Raw genomic sequence first — 26,528 nt, 5'->3', positions numbered from 1 at the left:
TCCACTTCCACCCAAGGTGGTTTTCTTGGGAGGGCTGGGGGAAGCTGAGGTAGTACTACGTTGAGGGATTCGTGGCATTTTGATTTCTGAGTGATTTTTCAGGTAAAAACCATTTCTCCAGGAGCATGGTATGAGCTGTGCACCTGTGCATGCGTGTACACGTATAGTGGTGGGCCTGGGAAGAGGCCCCCACAGCGTATACGGAAACACTGAAATTAATTGACGTGAGATTGGGACTAAAAAGAGAGAGATCCATTCTGTTGAAGGTCAGGTTCCTCCTGATTGGGGAATCTCAAGTGCCTGTGGACTACAGATAGGATCTGGACGTGATGCACCTGTGTTCTGTCCTACCTTGGTCTCTGTTTCTGGGAGGGCTGGAATGGTTAGGTTCTGTAAGTGGTTACGTTCACAGGGCTTGACTTTTATAACAGCAGGAATGGTACGTGTCTGGTTTCTGCAGGTAAATAGAAAAGGAGTGTTTTCAAAAGCTGAGTTGCTGGAAAATGACTATGGGAGTATCTGAAATCATTCAGGGAAATCTCCAGAAGCCTGCCAGCTTCCAGGCAGCAAATATAAATAAAAGAGAAAAAAAACGAAAGCATTTGGCAAATATCCCATCCCTAGGACATCTTAATAGTGGAATTTATTATCTTACAAAATAAAAAGTCCTAAGCAAGAGTGGTTTTGTGGCAGATCAATTAAGTGGCTTGACAACCTATCCACAACTCAGGTTCCTTCCATCTTTTTGCTCTGCCGTCTTTAGAAGGTTGTAATTCCTCAGACTTGTCTCTTCCTGACCTCAGGGTGGCTTTAGCAGTCCCAACCACTTTATTCTTAACAATAAGGTGGGAAAAGCTATTTTCTCTCATGTGTCTATTACTTTTTAGATTTAAAAAAATTGACATAAAGTTCACATAACATCAAATTCACCACTTTAAAGTGAAGAATTCAGTGGCAGTACATTCACAATGGTCTCCAACCACCACCTTTATCTAGTTACAAAACATTCTCGTCACCCCAAAAGGAAACCCCATACTTTAAATGGGGTTTAATTGAGCAGTCACAGCCCATTCCCCCTCCCCCAACCCCAGGCAACCACTAAGCTGCTTTCTGCCTCCCTGGATTTGCCTGTTCTGGACATTTCATGTAGATGGAATCATATAGTATGTGACCTTCCTTTCACTTAACACAATGTTTTCAAGGTTCATCTGTACTGTAGCATGTATCAGGACTTCGTTCTTTTTTATGGCTAATGTTCCGTCGTATACCTGGTAGACCACAATTGGTTTATCTAGTCCTTCATTGATGGGCATTTGGGTTGTTTCCATATTTTTCATATTATCAGTACTGCTGATATGAATTATTTGTGAATGAGTTTTTGTGTGGACAAGTATTTGTATTTGGTGGCGGGGGGTACATGCTTAGGAGTAGAGTTGCTCGGTCATGATAATTCTGTTTCACTTTTTGAGGGCCTGCCAAACGGTTTTCCACAGCAACTGTACCATTTTCCTTCCCTCCGGCAGTGTACGAGGGTTTCAGTTTCTCCACAACCTTACCAACACTTATTTACCCTGGTTTTTGGGAAAGCCTAGTGCATATAAAGTGGTACCTCATTGTGGTTTTGATTTGCATCTCCCTAATTAATTATATATCGAGCATCTTTTTTACGGGTTTGTTGGCCATTTCATTTGCCTATTTTAAAGCTTCCCTCCAGAACTTACATGATGCTCACATTTTATTTCTCTGGGCCAAGAAGAGATTCTTCCCCCTTCCCTGTATGTTATTTGTGGAGCGTTCATATCTGGTGCCCCTGATACAGTTGCAGGTGTAAAGTAAATGCCGGGTGAATGGATAGGCACACAAAAAGCCACTGCCCGCCCGTCTTTCCTGTTGTTCTTTGCTGATAGAAACCCAGTTTGGTTCAGGTAATGGGTACCCATATGATTCACGGGAGGCTAAACCGTTGAGACGCTGGTTGGCTCAGTATATAAACACTCCAATGATGAACTCAGGAAGGAAGAACGAAGACAATAACAGGGCTGGTTTAGCTTTACATTTTTAAAATTAAAAAGTACTGTCATACCTTTTGACCTAATTATTGTACTTTGAAGCATATGTCATAAGCAGATAACCAAAATGAGAGAAAAAGTGGCAAGGAGATAATCATAGTCTAAGAAGCGAACTTTTTATAATCCCATTCCCCTTGCCAGTGATTGGTTTAGGGTGGACCTATGGCCAGTCCGTCCCATGGGATGTCAAGACAGGTCTGCTAGGGAGACTTCTTGGAAAGGTTTCCTCACAAGTCAAAAACAGACACTTTTGAATGTTAGTGTGTGAGGGTGTGATGGTTGTAACTGCTTCAGACACCTTGCGACCATGAAGAGACAAACCTGAGGACAAACCCAACATGCTAAGGATGGTGAACAAGAAGATGGGAAGGATGCTGATGGAATCATTGAGCCATTAATTGGCCTTCTCTGAAACCACACTACCTTTGAACTTCTCATGTGAGACAAGAAGTCTCCCTACGTTTAAGCCGCTTTGACTCACTTGCAGTCAAAAGCTTCCTGAGACACACAGGATGAATTGGATGGCTCTTGTCTCTCTAGTTTTCATCCAGAAATTGAAAGCTTAGGTTATAATAGCTGGCCTCCTGATTTCCAGCCAAGTTTTCACTTGTTCAAATAAGTGTCAAGATGTGGTGGCTTTGTGATGTGTCGACTCGGCTAGAAGCTGGTACTACATTTCTCAGAGTTCCCTTCCTTGTATGTTTCTAGTTAGAGTTGGTCACAGGAGACATTTGCAGGAGGTGTGCAAAGGGGAAGTGAAGCAGTCGCCATGTTCGCTTTCAGAAACTCAGCATGAGTCAGGCCCTCTTAACAGTGAGTGCACATTTTGCTCGATCTCCTGCTCTTGTTTCCAGAGCAGCAGTCAGGTTCACAATTCAGCTACCGCGGGATCTCTTTCCTCAGCTTCTCCAAATCCTGGGTCAGATGTCAGTGTGGCTTCATGGCAAGAGCACCAGCTTCTCCTGCTCGTCACCCAAAGCATCGCGGCTGGAGGCTTGGAGATCAATGCAAGTTCCAGTTTGTTCCTTGCCAGTTCCAGTGGCCCCTATTCTCTCCTACCTCATGCCTACCTGATCCCAGGCTCTGTACCAGACACAGAAGAAGCAACCAAACCGAGACCGTTTCACTTCTTCCCATAATTGCTCAAGGTCAAATCCCTATAATAAATTCCTACTCTACGTCACTCTTCATGGTTCTGTCTCTGACTGAACCCTGTGATACACAGAGTCTAGTTTTCCTGATCCCAGGTTTTAGCTTTAGCTTTTACATCCTATTCGTAGCAGTGAAAGAAGTTTAAACGAATGGAGGTAAGCTCTCTAATATAGACTCAATTATTCTTGCTGGCTTAAAAGAAGACAAGAAATCATGGTTTCATCATGGCATAGGATCGCATCTCTATGGATGGTGGGCAACCGGTTTGCACCCGCTGACCTGGGTGTTTTAGAATCCATCCATCACTTATCTAGGTATTTATGAGTATTCAGATGACATGCTGAATTTACCCATTTTATGTGAATTTTGGGGTTTATTGCCCAAGAAAGGATATACTCCTCAGTCTCCATCCTTACTGTATTAATTATCTGTCTCCATCAAAATGCTGTGTAACAAATCACGGTGAAACTCAGTGGCTTAAAATATTAACTAAAAATTTAATGTGTCTGAGGGTTGGTGATTTAAGCTGGGCTCAGCTGGGCAGTATCTCTGGTCTTGCCTGAGCTCACTCACATTATCTGGCGATTAGCTGACTGTCAGCTGGTCCATGATGGCCTTGGCTAAAATGAGTGAGGTTGCTCAGCTGTGCTCCACACGTCTCTTATCTACCAGCAGGCCATCCTGCGCATGTTCTCATGGTGTTGGCAGAAGGCAGGAGCGAGCCAGTCCAATCATGGAAGCTCTTTTCAAGCCTCTGCTTGTGTCTTGTTCGTCTCTGTCTGGGTGTCCTAAAGTAAGCCACATGGCTGAGCCACAAGGCACAGCAGAACACTGCAAAGTTACTTTGCAAAGAGAATATTGAAACGGGGAAGGGTAAAGAATTGGGGCAATTTTTGCAGTCTATCACAGTTACCAACATTCTCCCCTCAGAGGTGTTAAGTAACCATGTCAGCTGCTGCTATTTCCAGAACCATTTCATTTCCAGTATCTAGATTCCTCAAGGCTTGTAATTGCCACGTTAATGCGTGATGCAAATTGTTCACTGTCAAAACCACTGTGTTCAAGCCTTGAGCTCAGCACCCCCTCTCATTAGGATAAGTAATCGCCTTAAAAAGCTGCAGTTTTGTGCAATGAGCTTGCTTTCGTCTTTTCTTCTCATGTATCTTATGAAAACAAATGAGTAAGGGATCACAAAAACAAAAACTCCGGGGGTGAAGAGTTGCTGACAAATAGACAAATATATACTGTTAGGCTGAGAATAAACTGAGTGATGGCCAACATTGCCTGAGTTCTCCGTCAGAAACGGTGAGGAGCAAATCAACTCTAAGTCAGTTGCATATATTATTGCTTATTTTTAATCACACTGGTTTTATAGACAGTAATTATAAACATATCGTAGGCTGAAAAAAACACAAATTTGGGGCTTCCCTGGTGGCGCAGTGGTTAAGAATCTGCCTGCCAATGCAGGGGGCACAGGTTCCAGTCCTGGTCCAGGAAGATCCCACATGCCGTGGAGCAGCTAAGCCCGTGCACAACTGCTGAGCCTGTGCTCTAGAGCCTGCGAGCCACAACTACTGAGCCCGCGTGACACAACTACTGAAGCCCATGCGCCTAGAGCCCGTGCTCCACAACAAGAGAAGCCACCTCAGTGAGAAGCCTGAGCACTGCAATGAAGAGTAGATCCCTGCATGCCGCAGCTAGAGAAAGCCCGTGCGCAGCAACGAAGACACAACACAGCCAAAAAAATACATATATATAAATTAAATAAATTTTAAAACCCCCCACAAATTTTAGGTTCTTTTTCTTTTTTTCCCCAAACTGATGAATTACAAGTTATTTTTTACACTTAAAGGCTGACGAAAACCCATCTCTAATCCTATTAAAGTCCAACACAACATCTCAGATGAAAAATATGGTAACCATATTTACTCATTAAATACTGTTTTTTTAAAACACAACTTGGAAACAGCCAGCACGCATGTTTAATCTCAGTGCAATGGATTCAAAACCAAGTATACATATTACATGCATCAAAGCTAGATTGCAAATTATCATAGTCATGTCATAATCTTCACATTTTCTTTTCAATGCGTTTGATGATTCATTGGCAGTATTTGTGATGACACCATGTTAGTTGTAATGAAAATGATTTTGAACCTAATTTCATGAAGGAGTAATTAGAACATTCTGAACTACTGATGTTGCAGGAATTGATGCTTTTACAGATGGAGATTTTGAAGTGGGCATCTGTACTGTAAACCTCTGAGGTTGACTGGAGTCCCTCCTGTAGTTGACACAGACATGGTTTGTTGGGTTGGTGGGCCATGTGGGGGAGTACTTCGTCTGCTAGTAACTGAACCAACACTTAACTGCGGAACTGTTATTCTTCCCGCAGAAGTAGGTACTTTTTGTGGTAAAGACTTACTTAAATCTATAATTTGGAGCAGTCAAACAATATCTATCAGGTGGCAGTCTAGGGCCTGAATATAGCTTCATCAATGGCAAAGGGATTTGATTTCTTTGCCTTGCAATATCTGATAAAAAATCTCTTGTGGGGAAGAGAGGTAAATGGTCAGCACGACACTGGATTGCCAGTCGCACATCATCTGCATCAACAGTAGCTTTCTTAGCATGACTTGAATAAATTTTTGCATCATATAGAATTGTGGTTACATATCGGAATGCAAACTCCAACATCTGATTTATAACTCTTGGCTCATCTTCTGTAATCCCCGTATCCTTCAGGATTTGTGCCATCATCTGTGTATCTTGCGGCATGCTCTTGGGAGAAGCCATCTTGCCAGACTCCGTGATATACGGTGATCAGACTTCTCGAACTAAATCACCCACAGTAACATATTTCAGTCCTGATCTTGATGGAAGTTCTTTGCCTAGTGCGGTTTTCCCAATCCCTGTTGTACCGGTGAGCAGGATGTTCCAAAGCAACATGGTCCTCACTGCGCTTGCTCAGGACGCCTCTGCACATGCACCCTGCACGTGACAGGGAGGGGCCAAATTTTAGGCTCTTGAAGTTCTTGGTAGCTTTGCTATTCAAGAGGAGTATGTTCGTTAGCAAGATTTCTAAGAGATGCTCATTATTCACTAAAGGTGCCCACTACATATTTGTCTTAGTTTGGGTACCCCCAGAAGCCAGTCCTGAGACAAGGATTCAAGTGCAAGTAGTTTATTTGGAAGTAAAGCAAATGCCAGTAGGGAAGTGAGGAAGTGAGACAAGTATGGGAAGGCAGCCAATAAAAGATACATTATCAGGTACTTCTGTAGGCAATTGGAGAGCATAATCTTGTTGTGGAACTCTGGAAAATGGTGTGGAACACGCATTTCAGTTACTCCAACCAAGGGTTGAGGAAGCTGGGATATTTGTATACCAATCAGTTCCCAGCAGTCACTGGTTGAAGGCAGTTCCTCTGGGGCCATTGATTTCCTGGCACTTCTGGCCTGACATATGGCAGGCAAACTAGGCTTCAGTAGCTAGAGAAATCCATCAGGCAAACGCAGTTGCTGGCTGTTGGAAGTGGGAAGTGGTAAGGGTGTGGGCATAAGGGCAGACCACCAAAAGAGCCTGGATATGCTCTGGTACCTGAGCTATAAGTATTGGAACACTTCCTCTGCCTACGGAAGGTTACCTTCTCTAGTTGAGTGAGGCACCAAATGAACTTTTCACTGGAGAATAGCATGCATTAGATTAATACATTTTCCAGTGATATTAAGGTATAATTGACATACAAGAAACTGCACATATGTAAAGTGTACAAGTGGATGAATTTGACATATGCATACACATCAATGAATCTTGCCTGCAGCAGGTATTGCTGTGGTGTACTAAGGGTGATTTTCTCTTTCTCTCGTTCTTTCTGCATATGAAATTAATTGAAATTCTTCTGTATGGAATATTTGCTTCTTCATCCCCATTTATTATTCAATCATTTTTTCTCCCTTTATTCATTTTTTAAAATTAACTTTTATTGGAGTATAGTTGCTTACAATGTTGTGTTAAGACCCCGAATAGCCAAAGCAATCTTGAGAAAGAAAAACAGAGCTGGAGGAATCAGGCTCCCAGACTTCAGACTATACTACAAAGCTACAGTAATCAAGGCAGTATGGTACTGGCACAAAAACAGAAATATAGATCAATGGAACAGGATAGAAATCCCAGAGATAAACCCACGCACATATGGTCACCTTATCTTTGATAAAGGAGGCAGGAATATACAGTGGAGAAAAGACAGCCTCTTCAATAAGTGGTGCTGGGAAAACTGGACAGCTACATGTAAAAGAATGAAATTAGAACACTCCCTAACACCGTATACAAAAATAAACTCAAAATGGATTAAAGACCTAAATGTAAGCCCAGACACTATAAAACTCTTAGAGGAAAACATAGAACACTCCTTGACATAAATCGCAGCAGTATCTTTTTTGACCCACCTACTAGAGTAATGAAAATAAAGACAAAAATAAGCAAATGGGACCTAATGAAACTTAAAAGCTTTTACACAACAAAGGAAACCATAAACAAAACGAAAAGACAACCCTCAGAATGGGAGAAAATATTTGCAAATGAAGCAACTGACAAGGGTGTAATCTCCAAAATATACAAACAGCTCATGCAGCTCAATGTCAAAAAAACAAACAACCCAAACCAAAAATGCGCAGAAGAACTAAATAGACATTTCTCCAAAGAAGACATACAGATGGCCAACAAACACATGAAAAGATGCTCCACATCACTAATTATTAGCGAAATGCAAATCAATCATTTATTTCAGTATGGACTCATGGATATTATTTATTGGGTTAAAATCCAATGCTATCATTAGTTATTTTGTTGTTCAAATTGTTTTATCTTTGGCAATTGGACGTTAAGATGTTAATTATAATCCCCAGGGCATTTGCTAAGAAAATAGCTAAAAAATATAATAAAAGAAATAAAAAGAGAATTAAAATGGTACACTAAATATATGTATTTAACACAAGAGAAGGCAGTAATGGAGGAATATAGGAACAAAAAAGACATAGTTCATGTATTTAGAAAACAAGTAACAAAATGGTAGATGTAGATCCTATATTATAAAATATAAGTGGATTAAACAATCAAAAGGCAGAGATTGGCAGAATGGATATTTGAAAAATGATCCATGATATGCTGTCTACAACAGGCACACTTCATCTTTTTGAGGCAAATATTTTTATTAAACATTAATATTATTAGTAAACTAATAATTTTACTGCTGCTATAATTGATATCACTACTTTTCCCAATTCTAGCAACTTGTGCAAGATCACAGCTATTTAGTGGAGACAACAGGATTTCGAATAGAGCAGAATATATTTTTGTGTGTGTGTGATATTTATCTGAGTCAACAACTTTCAGTTGATTTAACACCTGGTATTGCCATCTATCACCTTATCAATCTGCAAAGCTGGGTTTTCCATTTCACATATGTATTTTTTCTTTTTTTATTGAAGTATAGTTCATTTACAATATTATTTAAGTTTCAGGTGTACAACATAGTGGTTCACAATTTTTGGAGGGTATATTCCATTTATAGTTATTATAAAATATTGGCTATATTCCCTGTGCTGTACAATATATCCTTGTAACTTATTTATCTTATACTCCTTAGTAGTTTACACCTATTAATCCCCTACCCCTATCTTGTCCCTCCCTTCTTCCCTCTCCCCACTGGTAACCACTCTTTGTTCTCTATATATGTCTGCCTCTTTTTTGTTAAGTTCACTAGTTCATTTTATTGTTTTGGTTCCATATATAAGTGATATTATATAGTATTTGTCTTTCTCTGTCTGACTTATTTCACTTAACACAATATCCTCCAAGCCCATCCATGTTGTTGCAAACGGCAAAATTTCATTCTTTTTTATGGCTGAGTAGTATTCCATTGTGTATATATATACCACATCCTCTTTATTCATTCATCTCTTCTTTTTTTTAAACTTAAAAAATTTTTTTAACATCTTTATTGGAGTATAATTGCTTTACGATGGTGTGTTAGTTTCTGCTGTATAACAAAGTGAATCAGCTATACCTATACATATATCCCCATATCCCCTCCCTCTTGCGTCTCCCTCCCACCCTCCCTATCCCACTCCTTTGCTTTGTGGTCACAAAGCACCGAGCTGATCTCCCTGGGCTATGTGGCTGCTTCCCACTAGCTATCTGTTTTACATTTGGTAGTGTATACATCTCCATGCCACTCTCTCACTTTGTCCCAGCTTACCCTTCCCCCTCCCCATATCCTCAAGTCCATTCTCTAGTAGGTCTGTGTCTTTATTCCTGTCTTACCCCTAGGTTCTTCATGACCTTTTTTTTTTTTCTTAAATTCCATATATATGTGTTAGCATATGGTATTTGTTTTTCTCTTTCTGACTGACTTCACTCTGTATGACAGACTCTAGGTCCATCCAGCTCACTACAAATAATTCAATTTCGTTTCTTTTTATGGCTGAGTAATATTCCATTGTATATATGTGCCACATCTTCTTTATCCATTCATCTGTCGATCGACACTTAGGCTGATTCCATGTCCTGGCTATTGTAAAAGGTGCTGCAATGAACATTGTGATACATGATTCTTTTTGAATTTTGGTTTTCTCAGGGTACATGCCCAGTAGTGGGATTGCTGGGTCGTATGGCAGTTCTATTTTTTAGTTTTTTAAGGAACCTCCATAGTGGTTGTATCAATTTACATTCCCACCAACAGTGCAAGAGGGTTCCCTTTACTCCACACCCTCTCCAGCATTTATTGCTTGTAGATTTTTTGATGATGGCCATTGTGACTAGTGTGAGGTGATACCTCATTGTAGTTTTGATTTGCATTTTGCTAATGTTTAGTGATGTTGAGCATCCTTTCATGTGTTTGTTGGCAATCTGTATGTCTTCTTTGGGGAAATGTCTGTTTAGGTCTTCTGCCCATTTTTGGATTGGTTTTTTTTGTTTGTTTGTTTTGATATTGAGCTGCATGAGATGCTTGTATACTTTGGAGATTAATCCTTTATCAGTTACTTCGTTTGCAAATACTTTCTCCCATCCTGAGGGTTCTCTTTTTGTCTTGTTTATGGTTTCCTTTGCTGTGCAAAAGCTTTTAAGTTTCATTAGGTCCCATTTGTTTATTTTTGTTTTTATTTGCATTTCTCTAGGAGGTGGGTCAAAAAGGATCTTGCTGTGATTTATGTCATAGAGTGTTATGTCTGTGTTTTCCTCTAAGAGTTTTATAATGTCTGGGCTTACATTTAGGTCTTTAATCTATTTTGAGTTTAGTTTTGTATACAGTGTTAGGGAGTGTTCTAATTTCATTCTTTTACATGTAGCTGTCCAATTTTCCCAGCACCACTTATTGAAGAGGCTGTCTTTTCTCCACTGTATATTCTTGCCTCCTTTATCAAAGATAAGGTGACCATATGTGCATGGGTTTATCTCTGGGCTTTCTATCCTATTCCATTGATCTATATTTCTGTTTTTGTGCCAGTACCATACTGTCTTGATTACTGTAGTTTTCTCATATAGTCTGAAGTCAGGGAGCCTGATTCCTCCGGCCCCGTTTTTCTTTCTCAAGATTACTTTGGCTATTCGGGGTCTTTTGTGTTTCCATATAAATTGTGAAATTTTTTGTTCTAGTTCTGTGAAAAATGCCACTGGTAGTTTGATAGGGACTGCATTGAATCTGTAGATTGCTTTGGGTAGTAGAGTCATTTTCACAATGTTGATTCTTCCAATCCGAGAACATGGTATATCTCTCCATCTGTTTCTATTGTCTTTAATGTCTTTCATCAATATCTAATAGTTTTCTGCATATAAGTCTTTTGTCTCCTTAGGTAGGTTTATTCCTAGGTATTTTATTCTTTTTGTTGCACTGGTAAAGGGGAGTGTTTCCTTAATTTCTCTTTCAGATTTTTCATCATTAGTGTACAGGAATGCAAGAGATTTCTGTGCATTAATTTTGTATCCTACGACTTTACCAAATTCACTGATTAGCTCTAGTAGTTTTATGGTAGCATCTTTAGGATTCTCTATGTCTAGTGTCATGTCATCTGCAAGCAGTGACAGTTTTACTTCTTCTTTTCTGATTTGGATTCCTTTTATTTCTTTTCCTTCTCTGATTGCTGTAGCTAAAACTTCCAAAACTACGTTGAATAATAGTGGTGACAGTGGGCAACCTTGTCTTGTTCCTGATGTTAGTGGAAATGGTTTCAGTTTCTCACCATTGAGAAGTTTGTTGGCTGTGGGTTTGTCATATATGCCCTTTATTATGTTGAGGAAAGTTCTCTCTATGCCTAATTTCTGGAGGGGTGTTATCATAAATGGGTGTTGAATTTGGTCAAAAGCTTTTTCTGCATCTATTGAGATGATCATATGGTTTTTATCCTTCAATTTGTTTATATGGTTTTTCACATTGATTGATTTGTGTATGTTGAAGAATCCTTGCATTCCTGGGATAAACCCCACTTGATCATGGTGTATGATCCTTTTAATGTGCTGTTGGATTCTGTTTGCTCGTATTTTGTTGAGGATTTTTGCCTCTATGTTCATCAGTGATATTGGCCTGTAGTTTTCTTTCATTGTGGCATCTTTGTCTGGTTTTGGTATCAGGGTGATGGTGGCCTCATAGAATGAGTTTGGGAGTGTCCCTCCATCTCCTCTACTTTGGAAGACTTTGAGAAGGATAGGTGTTAGCTCTTTTCTAAATGTTTGATTGAATTCGCCTGTGAAGCCATCTGGTCCTGGGCTTTTGTTTGTTGGAAGATTTTTAATCACAGTTTCAACTTCAGTGCTTGTGATTGGTAACTTCACTTTTTCTGTTTCTTCCTAGTTCAGTCTCGGAAGATGTTGCTTTTCTAAGAATTTGTACGTTTCTTCTAGGTTGTCCATTTTATTGGCATATAGTTACTTGTAGTAATGTCTCATGATCCTTTGTATTTCTGCAGTGTCAGTTGTTAGTTCTCCTTTTTCATTTCTAATTCTGTTGACTTGAGTCTTCTCCCTGTTTTTCTTGATGAGTCTGGCTAATGGTTGATCAATTTTGTTTATCTTCCCAAAGAACCATCTTTTAGTTTTATTGATCTCTGCTATTGTTTCCTTCATTTCTTTTTCATTTATTTGTATCTGATTTTTATGATTTCTTTCCTTCTGCTAACTTTGGGGTTTTTTTGTTCTTCTTTCTCTAATTGCTTTAGGTGTAAGGTTAAGTTGTTTATTTGAGATGTTTCTTGTTTCTTGAGGTAGGGTTGTATTGCTATAAAGTTCCCTTGTAGAACCGCTGATGCTGAATCCCATAGGTTTTGCATCAGTGTGTTTTCATTGTCATTTGTCTCTAGGTATTTTTTGATTTCCTCTTTGATTTCTTCAGTGATGTCTTGGTTTTTTAGCGGTGTATTGTTTAGCCTCCATGTGTTTGCATTTTTTACAGATTTTTTTCCTGTAATTGATATCTAGTCTCATAGCGTTGTGGTCCGAAAAGTTACTTGATAGGATTTCAATTTTCTTAAATTTACCAAGGCTTGATTTGTGACCCAAGATATGATCTATCCTGGAGAATGTTCCATGAGCACTTGAGAAGAAAGTGTATTCTGTTGTTTTTGGATGGAGTGTCCTATAAATATCCATTAAGTCCATCTTGTTTAATGTATCATTTAAAGCTTGTGTTGCCGTGTTTTTTTTCATTTTGCATGATCTGTCCATTGGTGAAAGTGGGGTGTTAATGTCCCCTACTATGATTGTGTTACTGTCAATTTCCCCTTTTATGGCTGTTAACATTTGCCCTATGTATTGAGGTGCTCCTATGTTGGGTGCATAAATATTTACTATTGCTGTATCTTCTTCTTGGGTTGGTCCCTTGATCATTATGTAGTGTCCTTCCTTGTCTCTGTAACATTCTTTATTTTAAAATCTATTTTGTCTGATATGTGTATTGCTACTCCAGGTTTCTTTTGATTTCCATTTGCACGGAATATCTTTTTCCATCCCCTCACTTTCAGTCTGTATGTGTCCCTAGGTCTGAAGTGGGTCTCTTGTAGACAGCATATATACAGGTCTTGTTTTTGTATCCATTCAGCCAGTCTATGTCTTTTGGTTGGAGCATTGAATCCATTTACATTTAAGGTAATTCTTGGTATGTATGTTCCTATTACGATTTTCTTAATTGTTTTCGGTTTGTTACTGTAGGTCTTTTCGTTCTCTTGTGTTTCCTGCCTAGAGAAGTTCCTTTAGCATTTGTTATAAAGCTGGTTTGGTGGTGCCGAATTCTCTTAGCTTTTGCTTGTCTGTAAAGGTTTTAATGTCTCCATAGAATCTGAATGAGATCCTTGCTGGGTAGAGTAATCTTGGTTGTAGGTTTTTCCTTTTCATCACTTTATATATGTCCTGCCACTCCCTCCTGGCTTGCAGAGTTTCTGCTGAAAGATCAGCTGTTAACCTTATGGGGATTTCCTTGTATGTTATTTGTTGCTTTTCCCTTGCTGCTTTTAATATTTTTTCTTTGTATTTAATAACTTTTGATTGTTTGATATATGTGTCTTGGTGTGTTTCTCCTTGGGTTTATCCTGTAGGGGACTCTCTGTGCTTCCTGGACTTGATTGACTATTTCCTTTCCCATCTTAGGGAAGTTTTCAACTATAATCTCTTCAAATATTTTCTCAGTCCCCTTTTTTTTTCTCTTCTTCTTCTGGGACCCCTGTAATTCGAATGTTGGTACTTTTAATGTTGTCCTAGATATGTCTGAGAGTGTCCTCAATTCTTTTCATTCTTTTTGCTTTATTCTGCTCTGCGGTAGTTATTTCCAGTATTTTATCTGCCAGGTCACTTCTCTGTTTTTCTGCCTCAGTTATTCTGCTATTGATTCCTTCTAGGGAATTTTTAGTTTCATTTATTGTGTTGTTCATCATTGTTTGTTTGCTCTTTAGTTCTTCTGTGTCCTTGTTAAATGTTTCTTTTATTTTCTCCATTCTCTTTCCAAGATTTTGGATCATCTTTACTATCATTACTCTGAATTCTTTTTCAGGTAGACTGCGTATGTCTTCCTCATTTGTTTGGTGTGGTGGGTTTGTACTTTGCTCTTTCATCTGCTGTGTGTTTTTCTGTCTTCTCATTTTGCTTAACTTACTGTGTTTGGGGTCTCCTTTTCGCAGGCTGCAGGTTCATAGTTCCCATTGTTTTTGGTGTCTGCTGCCAGTGGGTAAGGTTGGTTCAGTGGGTTGTGTAGGCTTCCTGGTGGAGGGGTCTGGTGCCTGTGTTCTGGTGGATGAGGCTGCATCTTTTCTTTCTCTTGGGCATGACTGCATCCGGTGGTGTTTTTGGTGTCTGTGAACTTATTATGATTTTAGACAACCTCTCTGCTACTGGGTGGGGTTGTGTTCCTGTCCTGGTAGTTGTTTGGCATGTGGCATCCAGCACTGGAGCTTGCTGGTCGTTGAGTGGAGCTGGGTCTTGGCGTTGAGATGGCGGTCTCTGGGAGATCTCTCACCGATTGATATTACTTGGGGCCAGGAGGTCTCTGTTGGTCCAGTGTCCTGAACTTGGCTCTCCCACGTCAGAGGCTCATGCATGACACCCGTCCGGAACAGCAAGACCCTATCAGCCACACAGAGATCCCAGAGGGGAGTTACTGCATGCCATGCAGGGCCACAGAGGATGGTCCAGGGTTTGGTCAGGTGGCAAAGACAGGAGTCAGAGGAAACTCTAGGCCAGAGCCTTGATGGGGTTTCTGAACTTGAGTTTACTGGGGAATAGCAGAGGAACTGTAATTCTGGAAGGCTCAGTGTTGCAAGTTACAGGCCAGTCTGTGGAGAGTTCAGAATGGGCTGTATTTATGGGGAAGGAACACACCTATTCATTCATCTCTTGATGGACACTCACTGCTATGAACATTGGGGTGCATGTATCTTTTTGAATTATTATTTTTGTTTTTTTTGGAAAAATACCCAGGAGTGGATTTGCTGGGACATATGGTAGTTCTGTTTTTAGTTTTTTGAGAAATCTCCATACCGTTTTCCAGTGTGGATGCACCAATTTACATTCCCACCGACAGGGTAGGAGGCTTCCCTTTTCTCCACATCCTTGTCAACATTTGTAATTTGTGGTCTTTTTGATGATAGCCATTTTGACAGATGTGAGGTGATATCTCATTGTAGTTTTAATTTGCATTTCTCTGATGATGAACGATGATGAGCCTCTTTTCATGTGCCTGTTGGCCATCTGTATGTCTTCTTTCGAAGAATGTCTATTCAGATCTTCTGCCCATGTTTTATTTGGGTTGTTTTTTTTTTTTTTGGATGTTGAGTTGCATGAGCTGCTTATATATTTTGCTTATCGATCATATCCTTTGCAAATATTTTCTCCCATTCAGTAGGTTGTCTTTTTGTTTTGTTTATAGTTTCCTTTACTGTGCAAAAGCTTTTAAGTTTAATTAGGTCCCATTTGTTTATTTTTGCTTTTATTTCAAGAGGCACACTTTAGATCCAAAGACACAAATTGGCTGAAAGTAAAGGAAAAAGATAACATGAAAATGTAAGCTAAAAGCGTTAGAGTGTCTATACTAATATCAGACAGAAGACACTTTATTACGAACATTGGTACTAGAGACAAAGAAGGATATTTTCTAATGATAAAAGAGTCAATTCATCAGGAAAATAGAACAATTATAAATATACGTGCATGTGACAACAGACTCCCAAAAATCATGAAACAAAAGCTGACTGGACTGAAGGGACATATAGACAAAACTTCTGGAATGCAACTCAAGTAGTGCTTACAGAGAATTTTATAGGTATAAACGCCTATATTAAAAAAAGAATCATCTCAAATAAATAACCTAATTTTCTACCTTAAGAAATTAGAAAAGGAAGAACTAACTAAACACAAAGCAAGCAGAAGGGAGGAAATGACAAAGATTAGAGTGGAAATTAATGAAATAGAAAATAGAAAAACAATAGAGAAATATCAATGAAACCAAAAGCTGGGTCTTTGAAAAGATCAACGGAATTGACCAACCTTTATCTAGATGGAGCAAGAAAAAAAGAGAAGACTCAAATTACTAAAGTGAGTAACGAATGTGAGGACATTGCTGCTGACCCTATGAAAATAACAAGGATTAGAAGGGAATAATATGAACAATTATATGCCAACAAATTGGATAACCTAGATGACATGGGTAAATTCCCAGAAAGATACAAGTACTGAAACTGTTTCAAGCAGGAATAGAAAATCTAAATGTAAGTAAAAACATTGAATCAGGAATCAAAAAACTTCCCACAATGTAAGTCCCGTGACCAGATGACTTTGCTCATGAATTCTACTAAGTGTTTAAGGAAGAAGTAACACCAAGCTGTTGCAAACTCTTCCAGAAAATAGAAAGGAGGGAATTCTTAACAACTCATTCCATGTGGTCAGTATTACCCTCATACCAAAACCAAAGACGTTACAAGAAAAGAAACTATAGACCAATATCCATTATGATTATAGATGCATAAATACTCTCCAAAACACTGGGAAACCAAATCCAAATATAAAAAGGATTTTACACTATGACCAAGTGATATTTATCCCACGTATGCAAGATGGTGTCAACGTATGAAAATCAATCAATGTAATACATCATATTAATAAAGAAGAAGAACCCCATAATCACTTCAATAGCCAAGGAAAAGCATTTGACAAAATTCAAGACCTTTTCATTATAAAAAAAAAAACACTCAACAAACTAGGAATAGAAGGGAACTTCCTTAACTTGGTATAGGGCATCTATGAAAAGCCCACAGCTATCACCATACTTGTGACTGAAAGCTTTCTCCCTAAGAACAGGAACAAGATGGGTGTCCCCTTCTTGCTACTTCTATTCAACAGTTAACTGGACGTTATTGCCAGGGCAGTCAGGCAAGTAAAAGAAATAAAAGGTATCTAGATTGGAAAAGAAGAAGTAAAACTACCTCTGTTTGCAGATGACATGATCTTGTATGTAGAAAATCCTGAGGAATTCTCACAGACACAGACACACACACACACACACACACACACACAATTAGGGCTAATCAACAGGTCAGCAAAATTGCAGGACAAAGGATCAATATTAAAAAATCAATTGTATTTCTATACACTAGCAATGAAGAATCCAAAAGTAAAATAAAATAAAATAATTCCATTTACAAAAGAAATAAAAAGAATAAAATGCTTAGGAGTAAATTGAACAAAAGACGTGTAAGACTTGTACCCTAGGAAGTACAAAACATCACTGAAAGAAGTTAAAGAAGACTTAAATAAATGGAATGGCATCTCACGTTCATGGATTGAAAGACTTAATGTTGTTAAGATTACAACATTGATCTACAGATTGAGCACAGTCCCTATAAAAATCTTAGCTGCTTTGTTTTTAAAGCTAAAATTGACAAGCTTCTCCTAAAATTCACATGGAAACTCAAAATACCCAGAACAGGGCTTCCCTGGTGGCGCAGTTGTTGGGAGTCCGCCTGCCGATGCAGGGGACACAGGTTCGTGCCCTGGTCCGGAAAGATCCCACATGCCGCGGAGCGGCTGGGCCCGTGAGCCATGGCCGCTGAGCCTGCGCGTCCGGAGCCTGTGCTCCACAACGGGAGAGGCCACAACAGTGAGAGGCCAGCGTACGGCAAAAAAAAAAAAAAAAAAATACCCAGAACAGCTAAAACAATGTTGAAAAAGAAAAACAAAGTTGGAAGACTCACACTTTCCATTTGCAAACTTATAATACTTCAGAGCAACAGTAATCAAGATGGTGTGGTACTGGTATGAGTATAGACATATAGATCAATGGAGTAGAACTGAGATTCCAAAAATAAACCTTTACATTTATGATCCATTGATTTTCTGCAAGGATGCCAAGACAATTCGATAAGGTATGAATAGCCTTTCCAATAAATGGTGATGGGACAACTAGATATCCATATGCAAAAGAATGAAGTTGGACCACTACCTCACATCATATGCCAAATTTAGCCTAAAAATGGACCAAAAACCTGAATGCAAAAGCTAAAACTATAAAACTCTTAGAAGAAAGTATACACATAAATAAATCTTCATATTCTTGAATTAGACAATAGTTTCTTAGCTATGGTAGCAAAAACATAAGTGATGAAAGAAAAAAATAGATAATTTTGACTTCATCAAACTAAGAACTTTTGTGCTTCAGAGGACACTATCAAGAAAGTGAAAAGACAACTCACAAAATAGGACAAAATATTTACAAATCATTTATCTGATAATGGACCAGTAACCAGAACATGTAAAGAGCTCTTACAACTCACCAATAAAAATCAAATAACCCAATTTTTTAAATGGGTGAAGTCTCTGAATAGATTTTGCTCTAAATAGGATATACAAATGGCCAACAAACACGTGAAAAAATGTTCAACACCGTTAGTCATTAGGGAAATACAAGTCAAAACCATAATGAGATACAATTCATACACACTAGGTTGGTAATAGGAAAGAAAAAGCAAGAGATAACAAATTTTGCAATAATGTGGAGAAATTAGAACCCTTGTACAAAGCTGTTAAGATTGTAAAATGGTGCAGCTCCTTTGGAAAACAATTTGGCGGCTCCTCAAAAAGTTAAACAGAGAGTTACCACGTGACCTAGCAATTCCACTTCTACACATATACCCGAGAGAATTGAAATGTCCATGCAAAAACTTGTACACAAATGTTCATAGCACCATTATTTATAGTAGCCCCAAAGTGGAACCACCCCAAATATCCATCAATCAAAGAATAGATAAACGAAATATGGTGTGTCTATACATATCCATAAAAGGAATGAAGTATTGACAAACAGGCTACAACATGGATGAACCTTGCAACATTATGCTAAGTAAAAGGAGTCAGACACAAGCTGCCACGTATTTTTTTAAATTGAAGTATAGTTGATTTACAATGTTGTGTTAGTTTCTGGTATACAGCAAAGTGATTGAGTTGTATACGTAAAAAGAATATATATATCCTTTCTCATGTTCTTTGCCATTATGATTTATTATAGGATATTATAGTTCCCTGTGCTATACAGTAGGACCTTGTTGTTTATCTGTTTTATATGCAATAGTTTGTATCTACTCATCCCAAACTCCTAATTTATCCCTCCCCACCACCTTTCCACTTTGATAACCATAAGTTGGTTCTCTATGTCTGTGAGTCTGTTTCTGTTTCGTAGATAAGTTCATTTGTGTCGTAATTTAGATTCCACTTGTAAGTGATATCATATGGTATTTGTCTTTCTCTGTCTGACTCGCTTCATTTAGTGTGATAATCTCTAGGTCCATCCATGTTGCTGCAAATCAAAATGCCACATATTGCATGAGTCTCTTTATATGAAAGGTACACAGTAGGCAAATCCGTAGAGGCAGAATGTAGATTAGCGGTTGCCAGGGGTTGGAAGGAGAGGCAAATAGGGAGTGACTGTTAATGGGTATGGGGTTTATCTTTGGGGTGATAAAATATTCTGGAATTAGATAGTAGTGATGGTTGCAGAACTTTGTGAACATTACTAAAAATCACTAAATCATACACTTTAGAAGGGTGAATTTTATGGTATGTGAGTTATATCTCAATAAAAATTAAATAATAGAAGTAACGTGCCTTTTATTCTCCGCTTTAAACCTTCTCCTGGTCCCCCTTCTGTTGGCTTGATTGTGGATTCCTTATTTTGAATGACCACCAGGGTGGACGGTTTGACAGTACGAATTGCCCACTCACTTCCATTCCAACCCTCTGTAGCGTGCCTTACTGCATGCTGGGGATTTGAAAGCTAAAGTCATTTCTCATTTTCTCTTATAGCTTGGATTCCATATGTGTCCTAGGTTTTGCCGTGAAGATAACCTCCCTGAGAGATTTGTTAAGTGGAAGTGAGGCGGACACCATGCTTCTCATGGCACACACAGTTGTAGAGTTTTGTTTCTCTGCAGCAGCATTTACAGTGGTCCCTGTATGAAGCCCTCCCTTCACGGGTGTTGAGGAACAGATCATGGGGCTTTTGTTTTGTTGAGGCTGTATGGTAATTGAGCAGGAGGTAACATACTTTTTCCTTTTTTAAAATTTTTATTTTATATTAGAGTATAGTTGATTTACAGTGTTGTGTTAGTTTCAGGTGTACAGCAAAGTGATTCAGTTATACATGTACATATATCTATTCTTTTTCAAATTCGTTTCCCATTGAAATTATTACAGAATACTGAGTAGAGTTCCCCACACTATATTGTACGTCCCCGTTGACCATCTATTCTAAGTACAGTAATGTGTATATGTCAATCCCAAACCCCCGTTTTATCCCTCCCCACCACCTTTCCCCTTTGGTAACCATAAGTTTATTTTCTAAATCTCTGAATCTGTTTCTGTTTTGTAAATAAGTTCGTTTTTATCATTTTTTTACATTCCACATATAAGCGATATCAAAGATATTTGAATAAACTTTTTCTATAGAATGCCAGATAGTAAATATTTGTGGCTTTGAGGGCCATGTGGTCTCTGTTGCAACTATTCAAGTCTGCCATTGTAGCATGAAAACCAGCATATACAATGAATAAATGAATGAGCATGGCAGTTTTCCAATAAAACTTTATTTATAAAAATTTGGCCCATGGGCCATAGTTTGCTTACCCCCTGTCCTAGAGCAACAATTGTGGTGATGGTAGTTTTATGATATTTTATTAGCTTTTTTGTTGCAGCAGAGGTAGTATTTCCTTCATCAGGTCAGTGCTATGGTATGTTCTAAACAGTTGACTTATGTTTTAGTAGTTGCTGGAGGGATTGCAAAATGCATGCTTAAGTTTTCACATTTTATTTAGAATCAGTGTTTTCCTACTTCGATGAAAATGTAGAAACCTTACGACCATATGGATCCCTCTCTCCTTTCCCCTTATACTATAGTTTTATATATTACATCTACCTATGTTGAGATCCCCATCATACAGTGTTATGTATTTTGCTTTCAACCTTCACGCGTGCTTTAAAGAACTATGATTCGCCTATATTTTTACCATTTTTGTCTCCAGTTAACTTGTGCTCTTTCGTCTAGCTTCTTGAACGTATGGAATACAGTTATAATAACTGTTTTAATGAGTTTGTCTACTAATTCAATCATTTCTCCCTTCTCGTTCAGTTTCAATTGATTGATTTTTCCTGCTTCTTTGCTTTCCTGATATTTTTTAAAAGTAGATTCCAGACATTGTGAATTTTACCTTCTTGGGTGTTGGATATTTTTTTGCATTCTTCTAAATTGCTTTCCCTTTTTCTGGGATGTGGTTAAATTACTTAGAAACGGTTTGATTCTTTTGGGTCTTGCTTTTAAGATTTGCTAGGCAGGACTGGGCAGCATTCAGTTTAAGGCTCATTATTTCCCACTTTTGAGTCAACAGGCATCTGAGTACTGTACCTGATGCCCCATGAATTCTGAGACTTTCCACTCTGGCTGGTGGGAATGGGTGCTGTATCCTGCCTCGTATGAGTTGTAGGTCATCTTGTTCCTGATTTTCCCTCTAGCTACTCTTCACTCTCTTGAAAATCTCCTCAACCCCATGTCCTCATTGTCTTTTAATTGTACTCGCCTGACAGAACCCCACCCTGGATCAGTCTGGCACTCAGACTCATTCAATCTGTAGCTGCACGCATGGAAAAAAGTTCAGACAATGGCATATACAAAGTTAGATTGTCCAAGTTTACTGGGTCCTCAAAACTGTTATATAGTCATTCTCTGTGTCCTTAGATGTCTCTCCTGTTTTCTGCCAGAGTTATTTTCAAACTTCTCCATTTTCTTCAGCACTGCCCTCCACCAAGACACACACACGCGCATGCACACACCACCTGCATTGAATTTGCAGGAAATAAACTTGTCATCATTTTCCTAGAGAAAACAGAAGGCATCAGACGGGAACTTCCTCAGCTTCTGACCGCCAAACTTACTAACAGCCCTGATTTACTCCACCCGAAGACAGATCCGGTAAGTCAGTCTGTCAGAGAAGTCAGACTGTGAGAGAAGCCTTTGGCAATGCCTTTTAAAAACAAACTCTGCACATTTAACTGAGAGATGGACAAACCAGTGGGAGAAACTAGGGGAACCTGGACCTTTGCCCACTGCCACCAACAGAACCAGAGTGGATCCCGGCTGCCACGCTTGGGACGGGCTCAGCGATGAAGTGCCTATTTGTTTGCTGGTTAGAAATTGTTCTCAACGCCTGGGAATCTTGTTCTCCCCTTGGGCATTTAAAGTGAGCCCAACATTTTCATGTGGCTCTTTCTCTCCAAGTTCTGTTTCAAGGGATGTCGCTCTCTCTCTACCTCTGAGGGGATTCTGGTTGTGACCCAACCTGCACCCTTCTGAGTTGCCTGAGGGAGGAGTGGAGTGTGTTTTCGAACAGACTCTGCTTTGGAAAGTTCCTTGCAGTCTGCCGTTTGCAATGCCCTGGCCTCATCAGAACGTCATGCTAGGGAGACTGTTACTCGTCACTCATTGACCTCCACGCTTGGTCAGGGGGCCGCTATGGAGGGAGGCGAGGTTGGGTGGAAAGGAGGAAAGAGAGCAGCCTGGGTGCCTCTTTGCTCATGGTGATGAGAAGGTTATGCCCTGGCCTTATTCTCCAAGAGAAATGATGCATTGCTTTACGCAGGTAACCTGATCGCTCCCCACAAAAGTGTGTTTAGACGCTGAGGTATAGGTGAACAAAAGAGATGTTCTTTTTTTTTTCTCCCATATGCTCCACTGATTCTTTTATTTTAATTTTTTAAAAATTTTATTGAAGTATAGTTAATTTACAATATTGTTAGTTCCTGCTGTACAGCAAAGTGATTCAGTTATACGTATACATATGTCCACTCCAAAAGAGATGTTCTTGCATTTACTAAAAGAAAGAAAGACAGAGAGCAAGCAAGCTGTGACTTCATCTAAGGCTCTATTTCTAAAATTCCTTTAAGCCTTCCTGATTGTTACACATGTTGTTTTCCAAGACCGCACCGGCTTCCAGCGCAGGAGGAAGGTTAAATAATTGCCAAGCTCTCTGTTGCCGCTCTGATTCTTGCCCCTGGCATGGGTGATGATGGCAGTGGAGGATTTGGAAGTGGCTGGTGGGAAGAGAGGTGGGGAGGTGTTGTTTCCTTTGCCACCCACAGAGTCCCTGAATGTATTTCTCCTCTGATACCGGAGGGTTTGTGTCATCAGCAAAGCCCAGAAGAGAGATAACCAGAGTGGCCAAGACACAGAGAGCTTGGTCTTCTCTGTGACTCCAGTGACCATGGGCTACTCCCCAGGAAGCGTATTTGTTTCCTGGCTACTAATCCACAGCCTGCTGTACTGGGGGAAAATAATAAATGAGCCCAGAATGTTCTGTTGGGTTTTAGCTCATTAACTTAAAAGGCTGAGGTATAATTTCCCTGAGATTCTTACAGGCATGAACATCTGCTCACAGGAGCCTGCGACATCTGCAGCCCTTGTAGTCATTCTTTGCAAAGGACCATGGAGTTTAGAGAAAAATGAATCCACCCAGACACAGAGGGGACCTGGGAGAGCCACCTTTCTGGCTGAGAAGCCGGTTATTTTGTCCTGGGACGTGGGCAGCAGAGCGCTGCGAGCCCGTCCCCGAGGACGTGTGGAAGAAGACGGGGTCCCCCGGCCCCCACCCCGCCCCAGTCACGTGTCCACCCAGCCACACTTTCGGGGCCCCTGCTGCACGCAGGGTGCTTTCTCATTTGTGTTGTTGCCTTAACCTCTCACAGTGACTCTGTCGGCAGCCGTGATCTCTCTCCCCAGCAATGTTTACCTACGTAGACAGACAATTTTAGGAACACATACTGATTTGGAAAATCGCAAGCCCCGAACGTAAGTTTCTTGTCTGTACTCACAATCGTGTGGGGAGGAAGAAGAGTTAAATAGAGGCAGCAGCATGAAGAAGGCGCCCTGGATTGGGAATGGGGGACCTCCATTCTGGTCTCAAACCCTAGGGCCTTCCTACGTCCCTTGATTTCTTTGGGCCTCCTGTTTCTCATTTCTTTCTTCCTTTCTTCTTCTTCTTTTTTTGGCCGTGCATTTAACGGGATCTTAGTTCCCTGACTAGGGATCGAACCCGTGCCCCCTGCAGTGGAAGCGTGGAGTCTTAACCACTGGACCGCCAGGGAAGCTCCCTGTTTCTCACTTATATAGTGAAGCGGTTGAGCTCAATTTTCTCTGTCTCTTCTGGCTCTTATGCTAAATAAATCAGAAGTGACTTCAGTCATGTAACATGAGCGTGTAGGAGGAAGGTGAGAAGGGACTACCTCAAAATGTTTTTAGCAGATACCTTTGGGTGGTAGGACTGTGACGGGGTGGTAGCTCTATTCTTTGGGGTTTTTTTTTTTTTTTGCTTTTCTAACTCTTCTGTAATGTGCATGTATCATATTTATGGTCAGAAGGGCATTGTAGACATATTGAACAATTTGGTGAAAATGGCCCCTCCTTTTATTGCGTCATCTCCTTCTTCAGCTCAGCCTCCGTTATGGCCTCCAGACCAAATCACCACCTCCATTGAGGCTTCCCTGCATAACCGTCGTCTCCCCAGATTATGCCCATGGCACTGCCTTAGACATGCTTCCTTTTAGACTTTATGGTGTATGTGTGGTGTATATACCCAATTAAATCTTTTTCAATATTGGGGACTGTGGCTCTTCTGCTGGGTTTTGTTTTTTTTTACAACCCTTGTAGCACTGCACATGGTAGGTACCTACGGTTACTTGTTGAAGGAGTGTCTGAGTGAAAGATGACAATGTCTTGGATCTAGGAAGTTTCTCCTCTTACTCAGCCAGCAAAACTGATAGGGCTTTGTGCTAGGGGCCAGCACAGGGGTCTAGAAAGTTCTATCTAATGTGGCCGCTGTCCTTAGGAGCTTGTAGTCCAGCAGGAGAGATTATACACACATGTGAATGTCTGCAATTAAAAACAGCGTATAATTGTACCATAGGATGATGGGAATTTCAGAGCACAGGGTCCCTGAGGAGGGAGAAATCCCCTCCAAGCAGACATTAGAGAAATCATACCTAACCTCTTTGGTACCTCACAAAACACTCCCTGGTCTCTGATTTCAGACACAGCTGTAGTGGATTGTTCCAGGCAAGCTCAGGGTCTCAGGCTGAGAGCATCACACTTGGAGCCTGCACGTGTATCTTTCTGCCTCGGGTCTTTCCTCTCGTACTGCGGAGCTGGCTCAGTCCACATGCAAGAGCAGCCTGAAAGTGCAGAGAAGATACTGCTCTCCGGGAGCTGGTGGATAAAGGCTCCACCTCCACTTTGAAGGATGGACAGTTCTGAGAGGCATCCCGTGGCTGAGCGGATCCCATGCCCATAGCAGTGATCTCAGTGAAGCATCCTTATGTTGGCTTTTCCTGTGTCTCTGTTCTACTCCTCACACTTCTTCACTCGATATCTGTACTCAAGCCCTTGTCTCAGACTGTCTGGGGGAGAGCCTAAGCTAAGGCGGAAGCCACCGTGGGATAGGAGGCATTTGAGCTGGAGTGGTCCACAGGCAAAGACAAAGAGGAGGGGGAGGTTTTAGGTAGATGGCACATTGTGTGGAAGGCATGGAGAGTACAGTACTTATCTGGTGGAATCGTATTGAAGTTTCTTCGATCAAGAGGTGGAATCTCTTGTCCACCCTTTGAATCTGCACTGGCCTTGTGACTGGCTTTGTCCGATAAAGTGCTGCAAAAGTGAGTGACTTGGGAGTGTGGGCCTTAGGTGGCTCCGCCCAGTCTGCTCTCATTCTTCCAAGCCCGCCGCTGCTGTGTCTACAAGCCTGGACTAGGCTGCAGGAGGATAAGAGACCACATGAAGCAAAGGCAAGCCGGCTCAGCTGAGAAATCCTGTGGACCCAAAGTCCCAGCCAACCTGGCAGCTGACCACAGACACATGAGTGAGCATCGCTGGACCAGAAGAACCTCTCAGGTGAGCTCAACCCAAACAGCTGGTCTGAGGAATTGTGAGCTAAATAAATGGTGGTTGTTTTAAGCCACTAAGTTTTGAATGGTTTGCTTTGCAACACAAGCTAACCGATATGTCTGGTGGCAAATTGGGTCATCCTGATTGGCTAGAACATGGTCTTCATGACTTGAATTGGAGCCAAGTTGAGGTAGGCTTTTTTTTTCTTTTTTTTTTTTGCGGTACGCAGGCCTCTCACTGTTGTGGCCTCTCCCGTTGTGGAGCACAGGCTCCGGGCGCGCAGGCTCAGCGGCCATGGCTCACGGGCCCAGCCGCTCCGCGGCATGTGGGATCTTCCCGGACTGGGGCACGAACCCGTGTC

The 26,528-nt window shown here is 40.5% G+C and overlaps 1 pseudogene; it reads right to left on the bottom strand.

The window, feature by feature from the left end:
• Positions 1-5,223: 5,223 nt before the first annotated feature.
• Positions 5,224-6,170, bottom strand: LOC113614346 (transcription initiation factor TFIID subunit 9-like; annotated as a pseudogene).
• Between the last annotated feature and the right edge of the window lie 20,358 nt (positions 6,171-26,528).

The sequence above is a fragment of the Aethalodelphis obliquidens genome, unplaced genomic scaffold, assembly GCF_003676395.1.
Source record: "Aethalodelphis obliquidens isolate GAN/ISIS:26980383/991018 unplaced genomic scaffold, ASM367639v1 scaffold94, whole genome shotgun sequence".
NCBI classification, from domain to species: domain Eukaryota; kingdom Metazoa; phylum Chordata; class Mammalia; order Artiodactyla; family Delphinidae; genus Aethalodelphis; species Aethalodelphis obliquidens.
This window is presented reverse-complemented; position numbering and strand designations above follow the sequence as displayed.